General features: G+C 29.7%; 1 pseudogene; it reads right to left on the bottom strand.

Moving 5' to 3' along the window:
- Positions 1–11,398: 11,398 nt before the first annotated feature.
- Positions 11,399–14,022, bottom strand: LOC111289088 (stemmadenine O-acetyltransferase-like; annotated as a pseudogene).
- Positions 14,023–15,508: the final 1,486 nt, after the last annotated feature.

Below are 15,508 nucleotides of genomic sequence, written 5' to 3'. Positions count from 1 at the left end.
TCCTGTTTCATCATGTTGTCCTAAAACACATCCCATTGACTTTTCATACACTGTCAAATATAGGATAAGAGGTCTTACAAGGACATGTGGCATTAATACTGATGGGTTTGATAAGCATTCTTTAACTTTTTCAAACACCATTTGATAATCTTCATCCTATTCTCCTAACATGTGTTTTCAAAGAATCTTAAATATAGAATCACATTTGGCTGTAAGTTGAGAAATGGAACAAGAAATATAATTCAATCTTCCTAAAAATCTCCTTACTTCTTTTTACGTGTGTGGAGGCGGTAGCTCTTGGATGGCACGTATTTTATCTGGATCCACCTTTATTCCTCTTTTACTGACAATAAATCCTAGTAATTTTTTTAAGATTAACCAAAAATACATTTAGTTGGATTTAGCTCGAGTTAAAACTTTCTTAATCACTCAAATAGCTTTTTGAGATTAATAACATAATTTTTTTTTCACGAGATTTACCAATCATGTATTCATATACATTTCTATTTCTTTGTATATCATATCATGGAATAGAGTTACCATGGCTCTTTGATATGTTACCCCAACATTTTTCAAACCAAATGGCATGACTTTATAGCAAAATGTTTCCCATACTGTCATAAAAGTAGTTTTTTCCATATTTTCTTATGCTATCTTAATTTGATTATAGCTTAAAAATCCATCCATGAATGAAAATAGAGAGTGCCTAGCGGTATTGTCGACTAAAGTGTCAATGTGAGGTAGTGGAAAATTATCTTTTGGACTTGCTCTATTCAGATCCTAATAATCAACACATATTCTCACTTTGTCATCTTTCTTGGGTAATGGGACTATATTCGCCATCCATTCAGGATATTTGGCCACTTCTAAGAATCCCACATTAAATTATTTTTTCACTTCTTCTTTTATTTTCAACAACATTTTAGGTTTCATTCTTCTTAGCTTCTGTTTAATTGGTTTGCACTCAGGCTTCAAAGATAGCTTATGCACTACAATTTTAGTATCCAGCCCCGACATATCTTGATACAACCAAGCAAATATATCTATATATTCATGTAGTAACTTTATCAACTCTTGCTTTATTGGTGATGACATCGAAGTACCAATCTTAACTTTTTTTTTAGCTCTTTCATCCCTCAAATTAACAACTTTAGTGGCTTCTTAATAAGGCATGATTTGCTTTGCTTCTTGTTCCATTAATCTCAATAATTCTGAGGATATTACATAGTCTTCCACTTTCTCTTCATCATCGGGTTCACCAATATAAATAGAATTTTCAAAATCAAATCTTTGAATATTGTCATGATGATCTTCATATTCATTATTCAAATACTTGAAAATAAGTGAAATGGATGAAATGTAGAATGATGTATAGTAATACAAGGAATTGAAATGAAAAAAGCAAAAGAAATGGATAAATGTGCTACACTTGTCATTTATTCAATTGAAAATAAGGAAACAAACATACAGAAGACATTTAATGCTTTTAACAAAAACATTTAGATTAGGTTCAACACATTACTTTGGAGAAAATTTAAAAACAACAGGTAGCTCCTCAACATGTCAATTTTTTAGTTCTGCACCAAGATGAGTAAGATAAACCCACGGATAGCCTGGATCTTCGTTCTTCTTTTCTTTACCCACCATTTGTATCAAAAATTCAGTGAAGATATCTTTCAATGATGGTGTGAACTCTTTTTCTATGTTGCCTACTATATGTAGATAGATATAACCGGCTAAGATGAAAGTCTTATAAAGGGAAAAAAAAGATAGGCCTTCGATCTCTACTTTTTGCCCTAAAAAATGAGCCAACCTTTTTTCTCTTTTTTCCTCTATGAACTTCATTCTTCTTTTTTGAGTTGGCTTGTACCCTACCCAAACCGATTATCTTTCTTAGGCATCATCCATGGTCATTGCATCCCTTACAAGTCAGCTTATACTTGTTGTCCTTTCCCTATCATTCTTTTAAATGCCATCTTGTAAGTTTTGGATAGACATGGAATAGGCACTTTTGATCCTTCACTCACATAGGTTGCATTAACAAATTTAAAGGACCTGAAAGAACATTTTGGAGCTTCCTCAGCTGCTTCAACATATAATACGGTAAAGGGTTTAGTCACCAACAAGTTTTTTTCACCAGCAATAATGATCACTTTTTCATCAATTATGAAATTTACCTTCTGATGCAAAGTGAAAAGAACAGCTCCTACTATGTGAATCCATGGTCTTCTCAAAAGACAGCTATAGAAATGAGTAATATCCATGACTTGAAAAACTATATCAAAAGTACATAATCCAATTTGGATTAGTAGCTCAATATCGCCTATCACTTCACGATGAGTCCCATCAAAAGCCCTCACTATCATATGGCTCATCTTCATGTAAGACATGTCAACTGACAATCTAGATAGTGTAGTCATAGGCATGACATTCAAAAAAGATCTATTATCAATGAGTACTTTTACTAGTATATGATCCTTGTATCTTGTGGAGATATGTAAGTCTTTAGCATCACTTCTACCACCAGATAAAATTTCATCATCATTAAATGATATATAATTTCTCACTGTGATATTTCTCACTATACGATCAAGTTTCTCTATAGATATATTGTGAGCTACATAAGTGTCGTTGAGTATTTTGAGCAAAGTATTTCTATAAGACTCAGAATTTAACAATAATGAGAGCATAAAAATTCAAGCTGATAAATGATTTAATTGTTCCATCACACTATATTCACTGTGATTAATAAGTTTTAAAAACTCACAAGCATCTTTTTCTGTAACTGAACTTTTACACCCTCGACCTAAGATTAGAGTTGGATGAGTCTCTTGATCATTGGGTGCTTTATCTTTTTTTTCTAAGCTCTTTTCCCCTTTCTTTGCTTTTTTTTTTTTGTGTTCTCTCAAATGCTTATAGGGTATAGCATCGTCCACTTCAAGTTATGCTCTCAATGCCAATTATATTTGCTGTACTTACATCACATAAGCCATATTGAAGAGAACCATTATCCAAACCATGTGATATGATATTACAATCATATTTCCAAGGGATTGCCTTATCTGATTTATACGAGAATGGGCTAAGGACCTTAATTGTCACCTTTGGCATAGTTGTACAAACTAATTCACCAATTTTAGCACTCAATTTTTTATCAAAAAAGATCGTGACAGGCTCAAAATTCATATGAACTGGCTTATTAACCTTGACACTTGGTTTTTCTTCATAGAAAATGGTAACAGGCTCAAAATTCATTCGGTAAGGCTTATTTTTGGACAAGTCTTTCATCATAACATTCACTGAACTTTCTTCATGTTTTTCATAAAATTCAACCAAGAAAGAATCCATCATTCTTTGTAACTCTTGTCGAAATACTTTACAATCTTGAAGCAAATGAACAACTATCTTTATATGGAATTCACAAGTGTGATATGAATTATATAAGAAATTTTCATCATTTGAGTTTCCAGGTATTGGATGAATTATATTTGCTTTCATAAGGGTAGCAAATATTTCATCCATAGGGGTTCTGATCTCGCTTACTTTTCTTTTAATATTCTGAGTTGTCTCACTATTTAAATTAATTATTAATCCTCTACCATGATTAGGTAACGGATTGGCCTTCACAAACTTAGTCCAACCTTAGTTGTGAAATTTAAAATTTTGTTATCAATCAGGCTTTGGACCCTACATTTGAAAGCTGTACAATTTTTCAGAGAATGGCCCTGAATTCTATAATGGTAGTCACAAGAAGCTCCAAGATCATACTACTTTGGATATGAAGGTTTCAAAGGCTCTATGGGTTGTCAAGCCACCAAATGTTTTTGGAATAACTAAGGGAACAATTTCGTGTATGTCATAAAAATTAGATCAAATCATTGTTGTTCTTGATTATTTTGAGGTTCCCTTCGATTAAAGTCTATAGTATTTAACTAAGGAAAAGGTCATGGTAAAGGTGCTCGAAGACGAACATTGGCTTGAAAGGTAGGTGTTTGGGTTTGCATTGGTTGGTAATGGTATAGGTTTTAAGAAATATTAGAAATAGTTGGGTAAAAGGGTTGGTATATAGGACATGAGTGGTATGGGATAAAAGGTCTTGATTTTGGTTTTTCAGTGGTGACAGCTTGCACTTCTGCATCTTTCTTCTTGGATGGTCCTTCTTTCTTTGATCTAGAAACATCACTTACATCAATCTTTCTATTTTTAATGGTATTTTTTATTATCTTTCCTATAATCACCATATCAGCAAAGTTTTTCGTGGTAGGACCAATGAGCTTGTCATAGTATGGTGCTTGAAGAGTATTGATGACCATAATAGTTGTTTCTTTCTCGGTGAGAGGAGGTTGAACCTAAGCGACAACATCTTGCCATCTCTGAGCATATACTTTAAAATTTTCATTTGTTTTCTTTTCCATGTTTTGCAAGGATAGTCTATCTAGAGCCATGTCTGTGACATGCTTATATTGAGTAATAAATTCTTTGACCAAATCTTTTCACGACTGACTACGACTCCTGTCTAGTTGAATATACCATATGGCAGCTGATCCAGTAACACTATCCTGAAAACAATGGATAAGTAACTTCTCATTGTTTATATGCCTAATCATTTTCCTACAAAACATAGTGATATGTGCCTGAGGGCATTTAGTTCCATTATATTTTTTAAATTTTGGTACTTTGAACTTTGGTGGGATTACCAAATCTGGAACCAAACTGAGTTCACTAGCATCAATTATGCCAAAAATATTTACACCTTCAACAACTCGTAGCCTTTTTTCCAAGAGATCTAATTTCTGCTGTGCCTTTGTATTCTCAGATTGCTCTGACATGCCTTGCTTTAGGTTTTCCTGTTCTCTTGGATCATCTAAATTTGGGACCATAATGGACTCAACATGACTTGCCCTAATATTTAAACCAACATGTCTTTGACTACGTGGTTGAATCGTGAAAGGCGATAAATTAAACTGAACATATGGCTGCCTTTCAAGCTGTATCATTTGTAGATGCGTTTGATGACAGGCTTAAGCATAGGGTGGAGGAAACCCTGGTGGATACAATGGATCTTCCCTATCACTGGTATTTTTTGGGCTTGAGGCTCTTTCTTAGTAGTTACTTCTTTAGCTACCCCTTTTCTTTTGGTCATTTTTCTTATCATGTCCATCATTGTAGCCATTTCCTTCCAAGTCTCTTCTTGAGTCCTAGTCATTTGTTCTATCAACTCTTGTTGAGACCTAATCATTTGCTCTTATATATCAAATTGAGCTTTTTCTATCTTTTCTATTCTAGATGCTTGCTCACTTTCCATGATTCTAACTTATGAGCGAGTGTTGTAACAATGATGAGTGGTTTGATCTATGTTTTCTTAATAGCCTAACTATCCTTACACCTAATTGAGTTAAAGGAAACTCTTTGAGATTTATTATTTTGAAGTCTCTTTCTTTTAGTCATGATGCATTTTTTATTAAAATAAAACACATATATGATACATGAATGCATGAATGCAAAGGATATGTTTATTATATATCCAATATTTACAAAAGATTTTAAGTTTAAACTTGCATCACCATATCATAACTTCACGTTATCCTTACTAAATACCTCTTTCATTACAATGTTAAAATTTTCAAAAAAAATGCCCTACATATTTGTACTGCTCATAAGCATTCTCTAAAAAATTGGTCAAGCATTGGCTATGCTATCCTGGGTAAACCTCTTCTTTCATTTGTTTAACCTCTTGGGCCATGTCTCTTACTTTAAAGTTGACTTCTCTTATCTGTTCTACTAGGCGAGTGGCTTGAAATTCTTTTAACTGATATTCTTTCTTTCAATACTGTGGTTTATGTTTAAATTGATCTCATTCCTCTCTTAAAACTTGAATGGCTTCACATCGATAATGCATTTACTATTTCAAGTCATCTACAAGACCTTATAGTACCTTTTTTTCTTTTACAAATTGACTAAGCTCTTCTTCCTTAGATAATAAATTGGATCGAATTTGTTCTACATTCTTTCTAGATTTTTCAAGCTCTATAGTTATAAAGGTGATAGACTTATGCCAGCTTTCAAAAATCTTTTCTTATTCTCTTTCAAGCCTTCGAGATTTTACTTTACTTTTATCAGTCTTGTCTTTCCACTCATTAATTTCATGCTGAAGCTTCTTCTTTTCAAGCTCTTATATTTTTTTTTTCAAATTTACGCTTCATAATCTTCATATCCTCTAAAATCTTTTCACAATGGGTATCTTTCTGGTGGCATGGTCTGTTTTCTTTAAGACCAACTTTGCTTATGACCCGTTGACTTTTCCATATCAGATATTCAGGTGTGGCTTCATCTATATATCTTTCATGATCTACTCTTCGAGTTTGCTTCCACTATCTGAAAATCTCTTTTATCTTTTTCAGAAATCTTAATTCCTCAAAAGAGAATTCCAATTCTTAAAACCCATGGGTTATTGGGACAAATTGCTTTGACCCTAATTGTCAACGGGCTAGTGCTGAAACATAGCTTATACCTCCTCACGATCCTAAGAGTGGAACCCATGGCTTGTTACTACACTTGTATAACATGTCTTCTCATGGCATTTATAGAGCTCTCCATATAACCTAAGCACTAGTGAGATCTTGCAAAATCAATACCCACTCTTCTTTGGTCTTTGATTCTGGCCACTCAAAATTATAGCATTCTTTAATTGGCCTACTTTTATTACTATAAGTAGGATGAAATTTATCCATAAGATGTTGAAGATGATTTTTTGCCCAAATGTAAAGTAACTGTACACACTTTATGAAGCGTCCTCCTCTTTTTTGGTAATGATTCAATGATCTAAAGTTTTTTCCAGTATAGAAGGATCAAGATTGATTTTCTTATCCACATGCTCAAGAAAGTCAATCACTGATACTTCAATGTGCCTCAGGACTTTTGAAAAGATGATCAAGCCATAAATTGCCAAAGCTATCATTCTCATGTCTCGTTCATCCTCTAAGTGTTTGATAATGCAATCACGTAAGATTTTGCACGATATGCAATCACTTTTGCTTTTTGTTTGGATATACGAGTTCACATTCTAAATGGGGACCTCTATCATGCAAGCGAGTTTTTTTTAAGATCTAAGTTTTTTACCTCACCAATAGATTTTGTCTAGATTGGGAAGATGCAACCATAACAATGTAGTATACTCTTCGATCGTCGAGGTCATATCTATTTTATTGAATATGAAACATCTATATGCAGGATCCCAAAACTGAACTAAAGCTCCTATCAACTAAATTTTCATGGGCACCTCAAGTAGTGAAGAAATATTACCATATTTTTCCTCGAAAGCCATTTTTCTAAAAATTGTTACACAGTGCCAGATCTTGACCAACTCAGAAATGTCATTTTGCTGAAGTCCCAACTTGATTTCTTTAGGTAAAATTTCTTGTTCAAATTTTTTTAAACAATCTCCCATCTACTTTGGGCTTCTAATGATAAAGTTATCACCACATTGGTCTCTTCACATATGGTGAGCTTCGAAGTTGAGAACATCATAATGGTGTTTCAAAGCAAGACTGAAAATCTTCTTACTGATATTGGCATATTGATAAGCACATCACATATACAAGTGTTTATGATGATGCATGATCATGAAACAAAAGGAAAACAAAACAAAATAGGGTTAGCGATCATATTAAAATAAATATTCCCTGATGTGTCTTAATTCAAGATATAATCCACAAAAATGGAATGGCCCTATCTAAGGTTAGTTTCCTAAGTTTCACTATATGCATGGTTTGGTAATTAACATAGGCTAAAAAGGTTCCCAAATTGATCCTCACTGTCATCCACTCTGGACTAGTAAGGCCCTCGATCCTCACCCATAATGGGCTGCCGACGAAAAGGATTCAACTTGAGTAGAAATATTTCGCTAGCCCAAGCGGAGGCATTATAACCTCACGAAAATGTACATACTCTACTCCTTCCTAAAACGAGATAAATTTAGGAGCTCGAGTATAGAGCTCGTGCATGAATGCAAATGTGCACGTGTGTGAGGGAATGTAAAAAATAAAATTAACAATATAATTAGCAATAATATAAAATAATAACATATCAAAACCCAATGAAACCAAAAAAAAAAAAAAATTAATATTTAGAGATAAGAAATTAAAATTAAAAATCGAAAAAACCATAAAATCAAATTTTGGATGACGCATGTTAAATTTTTGGCTTGACTCTCAAGTTTTTCTAGTGGAGTCGTCAAGCTATCATAATGATTTTTTTGTTCGAGGGACTCGATCGCTAGACTTGGTGAAAATTTTCAGAATCGCCACCAATCTTTTTATAAGGTGTGATTGGCCACCTAGAATATCATCTTTTAGTAAAAATCTTAAAATTAATTAAGAATTACTAAAAGAAGTTTAGGTCTGCGAAATCAGGGTAAGGTCCGGGAGTACGGTTACGAGTGAGAAAGGTATTAGCACCCTCACATCGTCCGTTCGAAGAACGATACCAATTAAACATAAGAAATCCTATAATTTTGATATCATGGTTTTTTTATTTAAGTTTAATTTCTTAAAATTTATTTTAAAACATTTTTCTTTATTACGAAATTAATATTATTATTATTATTTCGTATTCTATAAATTCTCCAACGCTTTCGTGGAATTTATAGAAAATCACCATTTAGAAAATAGTTTGAGAAAATTGATCATTCACAAAATTCTCAAAACTTCGTCATAAGATATTTTATTTATTTATTTTAAAAAAAGATTTTAAGAACATCCCGACTTTTTGGTGAGTTCTTAAAATTTTGAATAAATTTTAAGATTATCCCGACTCTTAAGTGAAATCTTAAGAATTTCGAATAAGTTTTACGATCATTTCAATTTTTTGACAAGATCCTAAATAAAATCATTTTTATTATAATTAAAGGAATTTATTAATTAATTTTTATTATGATTATTTTTTAAAAATTTTTTATTCTTTAATTATATTTTTTTTATAAAAAGAAATTTAGATTATCCTAGCTTATCGGTGAAATATAAATATTAATCTCTTGTCTAAAGAAAATTAAACTTTTTCAATTTTCTATATTTTAAAAAAAATTCAAAATATAAAATTTTATTAATTTTATTTTTTATTTATTTTTTTATTATTGTTTTACATTGTTTAAATCAATCTTTATTTTAGTAAAAATAATTTTGGATTATCCTAACTCCAAAGGTGAAATCCAAAAAATTATTTTTATTTGCAATACTTAAAGAAAATTAAAATCTTTTAACTTTCTCTAAAGATTGCATTTAAAAGATTCATTTAAATAAAATCATTTTTTATTATAATTAAAGGAATTTATTAATTAATTTTTATTATGATTATTTTTTTAAAATTTTATTATATATTCTTTAATTATATTTTTTTATAAAAAAAATTTAGATTATCCCGACTCATCAGTGAAATATAAATATTAATCTCTTGTTTAAAGAAAATTGAACTTTTTCAATTTTCTATATTTTAAAAAAATTCAAAATATAAAATATTATTAATTTCATTTTTTATTATTTTTTTGTTATTGTTTTACATTGTTTAAATCAATCTTTATTTTAGTGAAAATAATTTTGGTTTATTCCAACTCTAAGGTGAAATCCAAAAAATTATTTTTATTTGCAATACTTAAAGAAAATTAAACTCTTTTAGCTTTCTCTAAAGATTGCATTTAAAAGATTCATTTAAATAAAATCATTTTTTATTATAATCAAAGGAATTTATTAATTAATTTTTATTATGATTATTTTTTAAAAATTTTATTATTTATTCTTTAATTATATTTTTTTATAAAAAGAAATTTAGATTATCCCGACTCATCGGTGAAATCTAAATATTAATCTCTTGTTTAAAGAAAATTGAACTTTTTCAATTTTTTATATTTAAAAAAAATTAAAAATATAAAATATTATTAATTTCATTTTTTATTATTTTTTTATTATTGTTTTACATTGTTTGATTCAATCTTTATTTTAGTGAAAATAATTTTGGATTATCCCAACTCCAAGGTGAAATTCAAAAAATTATTTTTATTTGCAATACTTAAAGAAAATTAAACTCTTTTAACTTTCACTAAAGATTGTATTTAAAAGATTCATTTAAACAATTTGTTTTTTTTATTTATCATTTTTTATAATTTTTTTATTTTTTAGCAAAAATTATTTTTTAAAATTATTTAAACACTTTGGTGAAATTTTAATAATATTTTTTGCTTGTAATAGAATTTATTTTCTTTAAATAGTTATTCTTATTAATTTTTTTATTTATATTTTTTTAGGTCTTTATTTAATTTCAGTTTCATTTTTATTCTATTTATTTATTTTGTTTTTTAAAAAATAAAAATTATTACTAGTAATAATATAAAATAACAATAACAATAACAATAATATTATATTAAAAAAACATAAAAAATAACGTAAAAATATCAATATCAAAATCAAAACAAAAAATAAAAAATAAAAAGAAAAAGAAAAGGAAAAACCTACGAAATGGGTTGGGTTGGCCCGCGGGTCGGCACGCGGATCCTGCGCAAGTCGGGTCCAGTTCAAACGTCCAAAACGACGTCGTCTCGGAAGGCTTATAAAAGGCATGTTTCAGTTTTTTTTTTTATTTTTTCTTTCCCTTCTCTCTCTCTACCCCAGAGCCCTTTTCTCTAAAATCCCAACACCCCCGCCAGCCGCTGTGATAACCCAATTTTTGGTCGATCGTCGCCGTGCACCAATGCCCGGAAACTTCAACGACACCAAAAAATTCAAACTTTTTCAAATTTCGATTTCAAAAAATTCAATGATAGAAAAAAAATTCAAACTTTTTTATTTTTCGACGACTCAAAAATATTTTCAAAAATTTTCAAAAATTTTCCAAATGATTCTTTTTGCTTTCTAAACGCTTTTCTAAGCCTAAATATTTTTTAAAAAATCTCAAACTTCCTAAATCTCAAATTTTATTCTCGGAAAAAAAACTTTTTTGTTTTCTGCTAGTTCTTCAAAGAGGACTGTGATTTTTTTTGTGTTTTCTCCTTTTTTCCTTGTTCTCTATGTCTTTCTCATAATTTACCTCTATTTATAGAGCTTTTGGGATTTCAAATCTTAGATCTCCTTAGAGATTTCAAATCTCAGATCTTTTTAGATTTTTCTGTGAAAAATTTAGATCCTGTCCGGTGACTTTTGGTCATCGGATGTCAGGTTGCCAAATTAGGTAGTGTCAGAAGGAAAAATTGTCACTCTAGCAGCTTAATTTTAACTGCCAGAATTGAAATCAAAAATTTTTTTTTTACTTTTTTGTTTTTTTTAATTAATTAATTAATAATAATAATAATAATAGTCAAAATTGGTGTCTACAAATGTTTTTGCTCTTAAAAACAAATTTCTTTTATTCTTCCTGTTTCTCATTTCTCAAAATATTCTGACACATTATTGAATATGAAGCAAATATATCCATGAATCTTCTCCAAGAAAACGTATATATAATCAGATTCAGCAGAAAACTAAAATAAAACCGACAAATTTAAGGATTCGGAGCTGAGCAAACAAAGGCAAGCAATTCCTCATCAGTTTCGAACCTAGCCATGTTTTCCTCCTTCATATTAATCCATGCCTCAATGCTGCCACTCGAATTAAATATGATATAAAAAAATTATACTAAAAAGATGATTAATTTTTCATACAATCTTTATTTCTTTTTTAAATAAAAATAAATATTTTATAAAAAATTATTATCCTATACACTAAATATGATCTAAAGTAGCAGTATTATAATTAAAATACTAATAAAAATTAAACAAAAAACAATTAATTACATTTCAGCTTTGTGAAGCCATGAGGCTATATTAAACCATATAAAATCGTCAAAAGGCAAAATGATAATGAATTTAAAAAGAATGATCATTTCCACGTGAAAAGAATTTGTAAAGAATTTATAGATTACCGTTGGCCTACATGTGGTTAAGGAAAAATGCCACAGGATGGTTCATGGTTCTAGGAAGAGTTTCACTCCTTAAAACTTTCTCATGCTCTTAAAAGCTTCACTGCATGGTTGGGCTGATCCTGATATGAGAACCACAAGGCAAAAAAAAAAAAAGAAAAAATTATATTTGTTGCCAATAGCCAATGCAAAATATTTTGTGGGTAATGGGCATTTATAATATACAACTTTCATATGCTAACAAAAAAATAGTTACTTATTGTGATTTCATAAATATATCAAAATATTTAATATTATATGGACAAAACTTACAAAAAATTTTTAAACAAAGTTTGAAAAAAATTTTATTAAAAATGAGTAAATAAAAATTTTAATAAAAAATTTAAATTAATAAATTGATAGCATTTAATGTGAAGATCAATAATATGTAAAAAGAATTATTAAAAATATAATTTATAATTTAAATTTGATCGATACTTTAATGATAAAATTATGTTAATATTTTTACTAAAAATATTTATTTAATAAATATATCAAAATTTATTAAATTTTTTTATAAATTTTACACGATTGATCTATGTGATAAGATTTTTTAATTTATCGATTTTGATTTTCAATTTCAGTTTTTATTTACTTATTTCTAATATGGAACTTCATCAACTTTACCTATAAAACTTCATGTTAAGTATTTATATATATATATATATATATATATACACAGTAATGAATAGCCAACGAGATTTTGTTTCCAGTTTTCATACGTAAGTGTTATATACTGATTTGTTGATTGTTTTTTTATTAATTTGAATTTTTAATATTGTATGTAATTCCAAAATCAGCTTCGTATAGATGAAACCTGCATAAACTAGTGAAAACGAAGGTTAGCATCTCTGCTTTGGCATAACTTGCAGCCATCTCTCTCATAGAGTCCAAGTGATTATATGCATCTTGGATCTTCTTCACGTACTCCTTGTTGAATTTTTTTTTTATGAAGTCTTTCATTTGAGTAACGAGGTTATGACAACTTTCTCCAGTACTGTCCATGGATGGAACTGTCTTTGTAAAGCTATAAAGATTCCCAAAAGAATATGCTGGCTGAGGCGGGTCAATTCTTGCACGTAAATTTATCATGTGAACAATTGAGCGCAACGTATCAGGTCTTGATCTTACCTCAGTGGCCGTAGCAAAACGGCTCCAGGTGAAAGCTGATAAGGCCTCAATGAGAGTTGGCCGTGTTTGGTTTCCGAAGCTTGAATTATCAGCATATTTTTCTCTGATTTCCTCTATTTTGGAGGCAGTAAACACAAACCTTTTTGTTACAATTTGTTGTTTTGTTTGGCCAACGCTTGGTTTATATCCTGAAAGGTCCCGTGGTGGGAAAAGCGAGGCTGAAACAAATTCAGGAGCCACTAACTTCCTCTCCCCACGAGCAATGGCCGCCCACATATTCACAAAAGTGAAAAATGAAAGGGCATCTCTGATTTTGTGAGAAATGCACACACCAATCCCTATTCCTCCACAGTAAAAAATGTCGAATTGAATTCCTAGGGGAATTTCTTCGGTATCATGTAGTTTAAATGGAAGTAATTTGTTAATTTCACAAGGAACAGGATTTTTTGTGACATCTGAAAGTTGGCACTTAACTCGGGCTTCCAAAAAGAGTATGCCCTCATCATTGCAATCCACAAACAACTGGTTTTCCATAATCCGTCGTGCTAAAGGGTAGAAATAGGTTATGGCAATGGAAATGGACTACTTGAGCTTGTCAGAAGTATTGATTTTGTTGGCTTGGGTATCACATATTTCCGGGTAGAAAAGGACCAAAGGGTTATAAATTGTGAGAGTCAATATATCAAGGAAAGAAAGTTGGTAGCAGCGAAGCCGGTCGGGGGTTGGAGAGGATGGCTTGACAATGTCATTGGATATCACTTCAACCTCAAGCTTCATGCTGTCCGTAAAGCTAGCCTTGTAAATGTAAATGGCAAGGTAGTTTTTTTTTTTTTTTTTTTTTTTTCAAATAAAGTTTTTGCGTTTCTTATGGCCAGTGCCATCACACTTTACATAGAGCTGGTAAAGACCGGGAGGAACATGCACAAAAATCGTGTTATCTGCTAGGAAATTATCAGATTTTAAATTTTTTTTAATCTTTGAAACCTTCCAATAAAAAAAAAATCAGAAGGAGCAATTCTGACCTAATCAAATCTGAAATTAGTCTTACAATTTATGCTTGTCTTTTGAAAACATATATATTTGATTTTTTTAAAGGATAAGATCGGTATAAAATTAAAATTTTCATACTTTTTTAATTATTAATTTCAATAAATCTAAAAAATAAGGGAAACAAATTTTAAAAAATAATTTAATTTTATCTCTTAAATTTACTAAAATCAACAGTTAAAAAATGTAAAAAATATCAAAAAAATTTTTTATGTAACTTGATTTTTTTAATATATACTACTATTTGTTGTTTTTCTCATTCAATAATAATTAATGATGCTTTGAATTTACAAATGACAAATGCCAACTAATAATTCATGCTATATATATATATATATATATTTATATATATGTATAATATAACTACTGCTTTGACTTCTAATCGGCTTTAGTACAAAGCAAGTGGATTTAGTAAGGTTTTACCGGCTGTGCAATGAAAGAGTACAGGGGAAAATCAACAATGGAAAATATTAATTGGTTTTTGTTTTGACTTCTGGCGTTTAACTTCTTTGTTTCGTATGTATGATGAATCCGAAGATGATATTTGTTTCTTTTTTATTCCATTTCTTTGTTGATGTCTTATAACATGTTAAGAGAAACAAGCTTTTTTTCCAATCTATACCTCCTGCCTAACTCTATCCTTCTTGTAATGTTAATATCAATAATTATCGTTTGATTTCATGCTCCAATTTTAGTTTATAATCTCATGGAAATATTTCGCCTATAATTTTTTATTATAATATTATAATTGTTTAACAACAATAAAAAAAAATTATGCCATAATTTACTACTTATAAATGTGAGTCATATAAAATTTTGATAATTTTCATACATTTCTAAATTATTTTGATTAATTATATTATAATTATTATAGATGATATGTTCTGGAATCCCACACTTATAATTATAAAAGAGAAATCCAATTGACAAAAAGAATAAAGACAGCAATATAATGTATAATTCAATCTATTCATATAATTATTTTTAAAAATTAATATCTAACAAATGTAAAATTAAAATTTCAAATTCTATAATTTTCTCTTGTTTTCAAATTATAACTTAAAAACAAGAACAAAAAACAAAAAACTGAAGAAAAGTGAGATTGACATGAAGAAAATGGCATGTGTGATGGGTTCAAACACGCAATTAATTAATTAATGGTAAGACCAACCACAACCAACGGGTCTCACAATCTTGTGTATTTCTAGAAGGCATGGAAGTGAAGTCATGTTGAAATATGAATAACTAAAGAATAAGCGTACAAGATGTTAGGAAAATGGGTCTAGCCCATATAAGTGATTTTGGATCAAGTAAAGGCCATGAGTCTTGATCTTTCATTTTACACAGAGCC

The sequence above is a fragment of the Durio zibethinus genome, chromosome 4 (assembly GCF_047325235.1).
Source record: "Durio zibethinus cultivar Kanyao isolate XHJ-2024 chromosome 4, ASM4732523v1, whole genome shotgun sequence".
Classification (NCBI taxonomy): domain Eukaryota; kingdom Viridiplantae; phylum Streptophyta; class Magnoliopsida; order Malvales; family Malvaceae; genus Durio; species Durio zibethinus.
The sequence above is the reverse complement of the archived record's forward strand: the minus strand, read 5'-3'. Positions and strand labels throughout refer to the sequence as shown.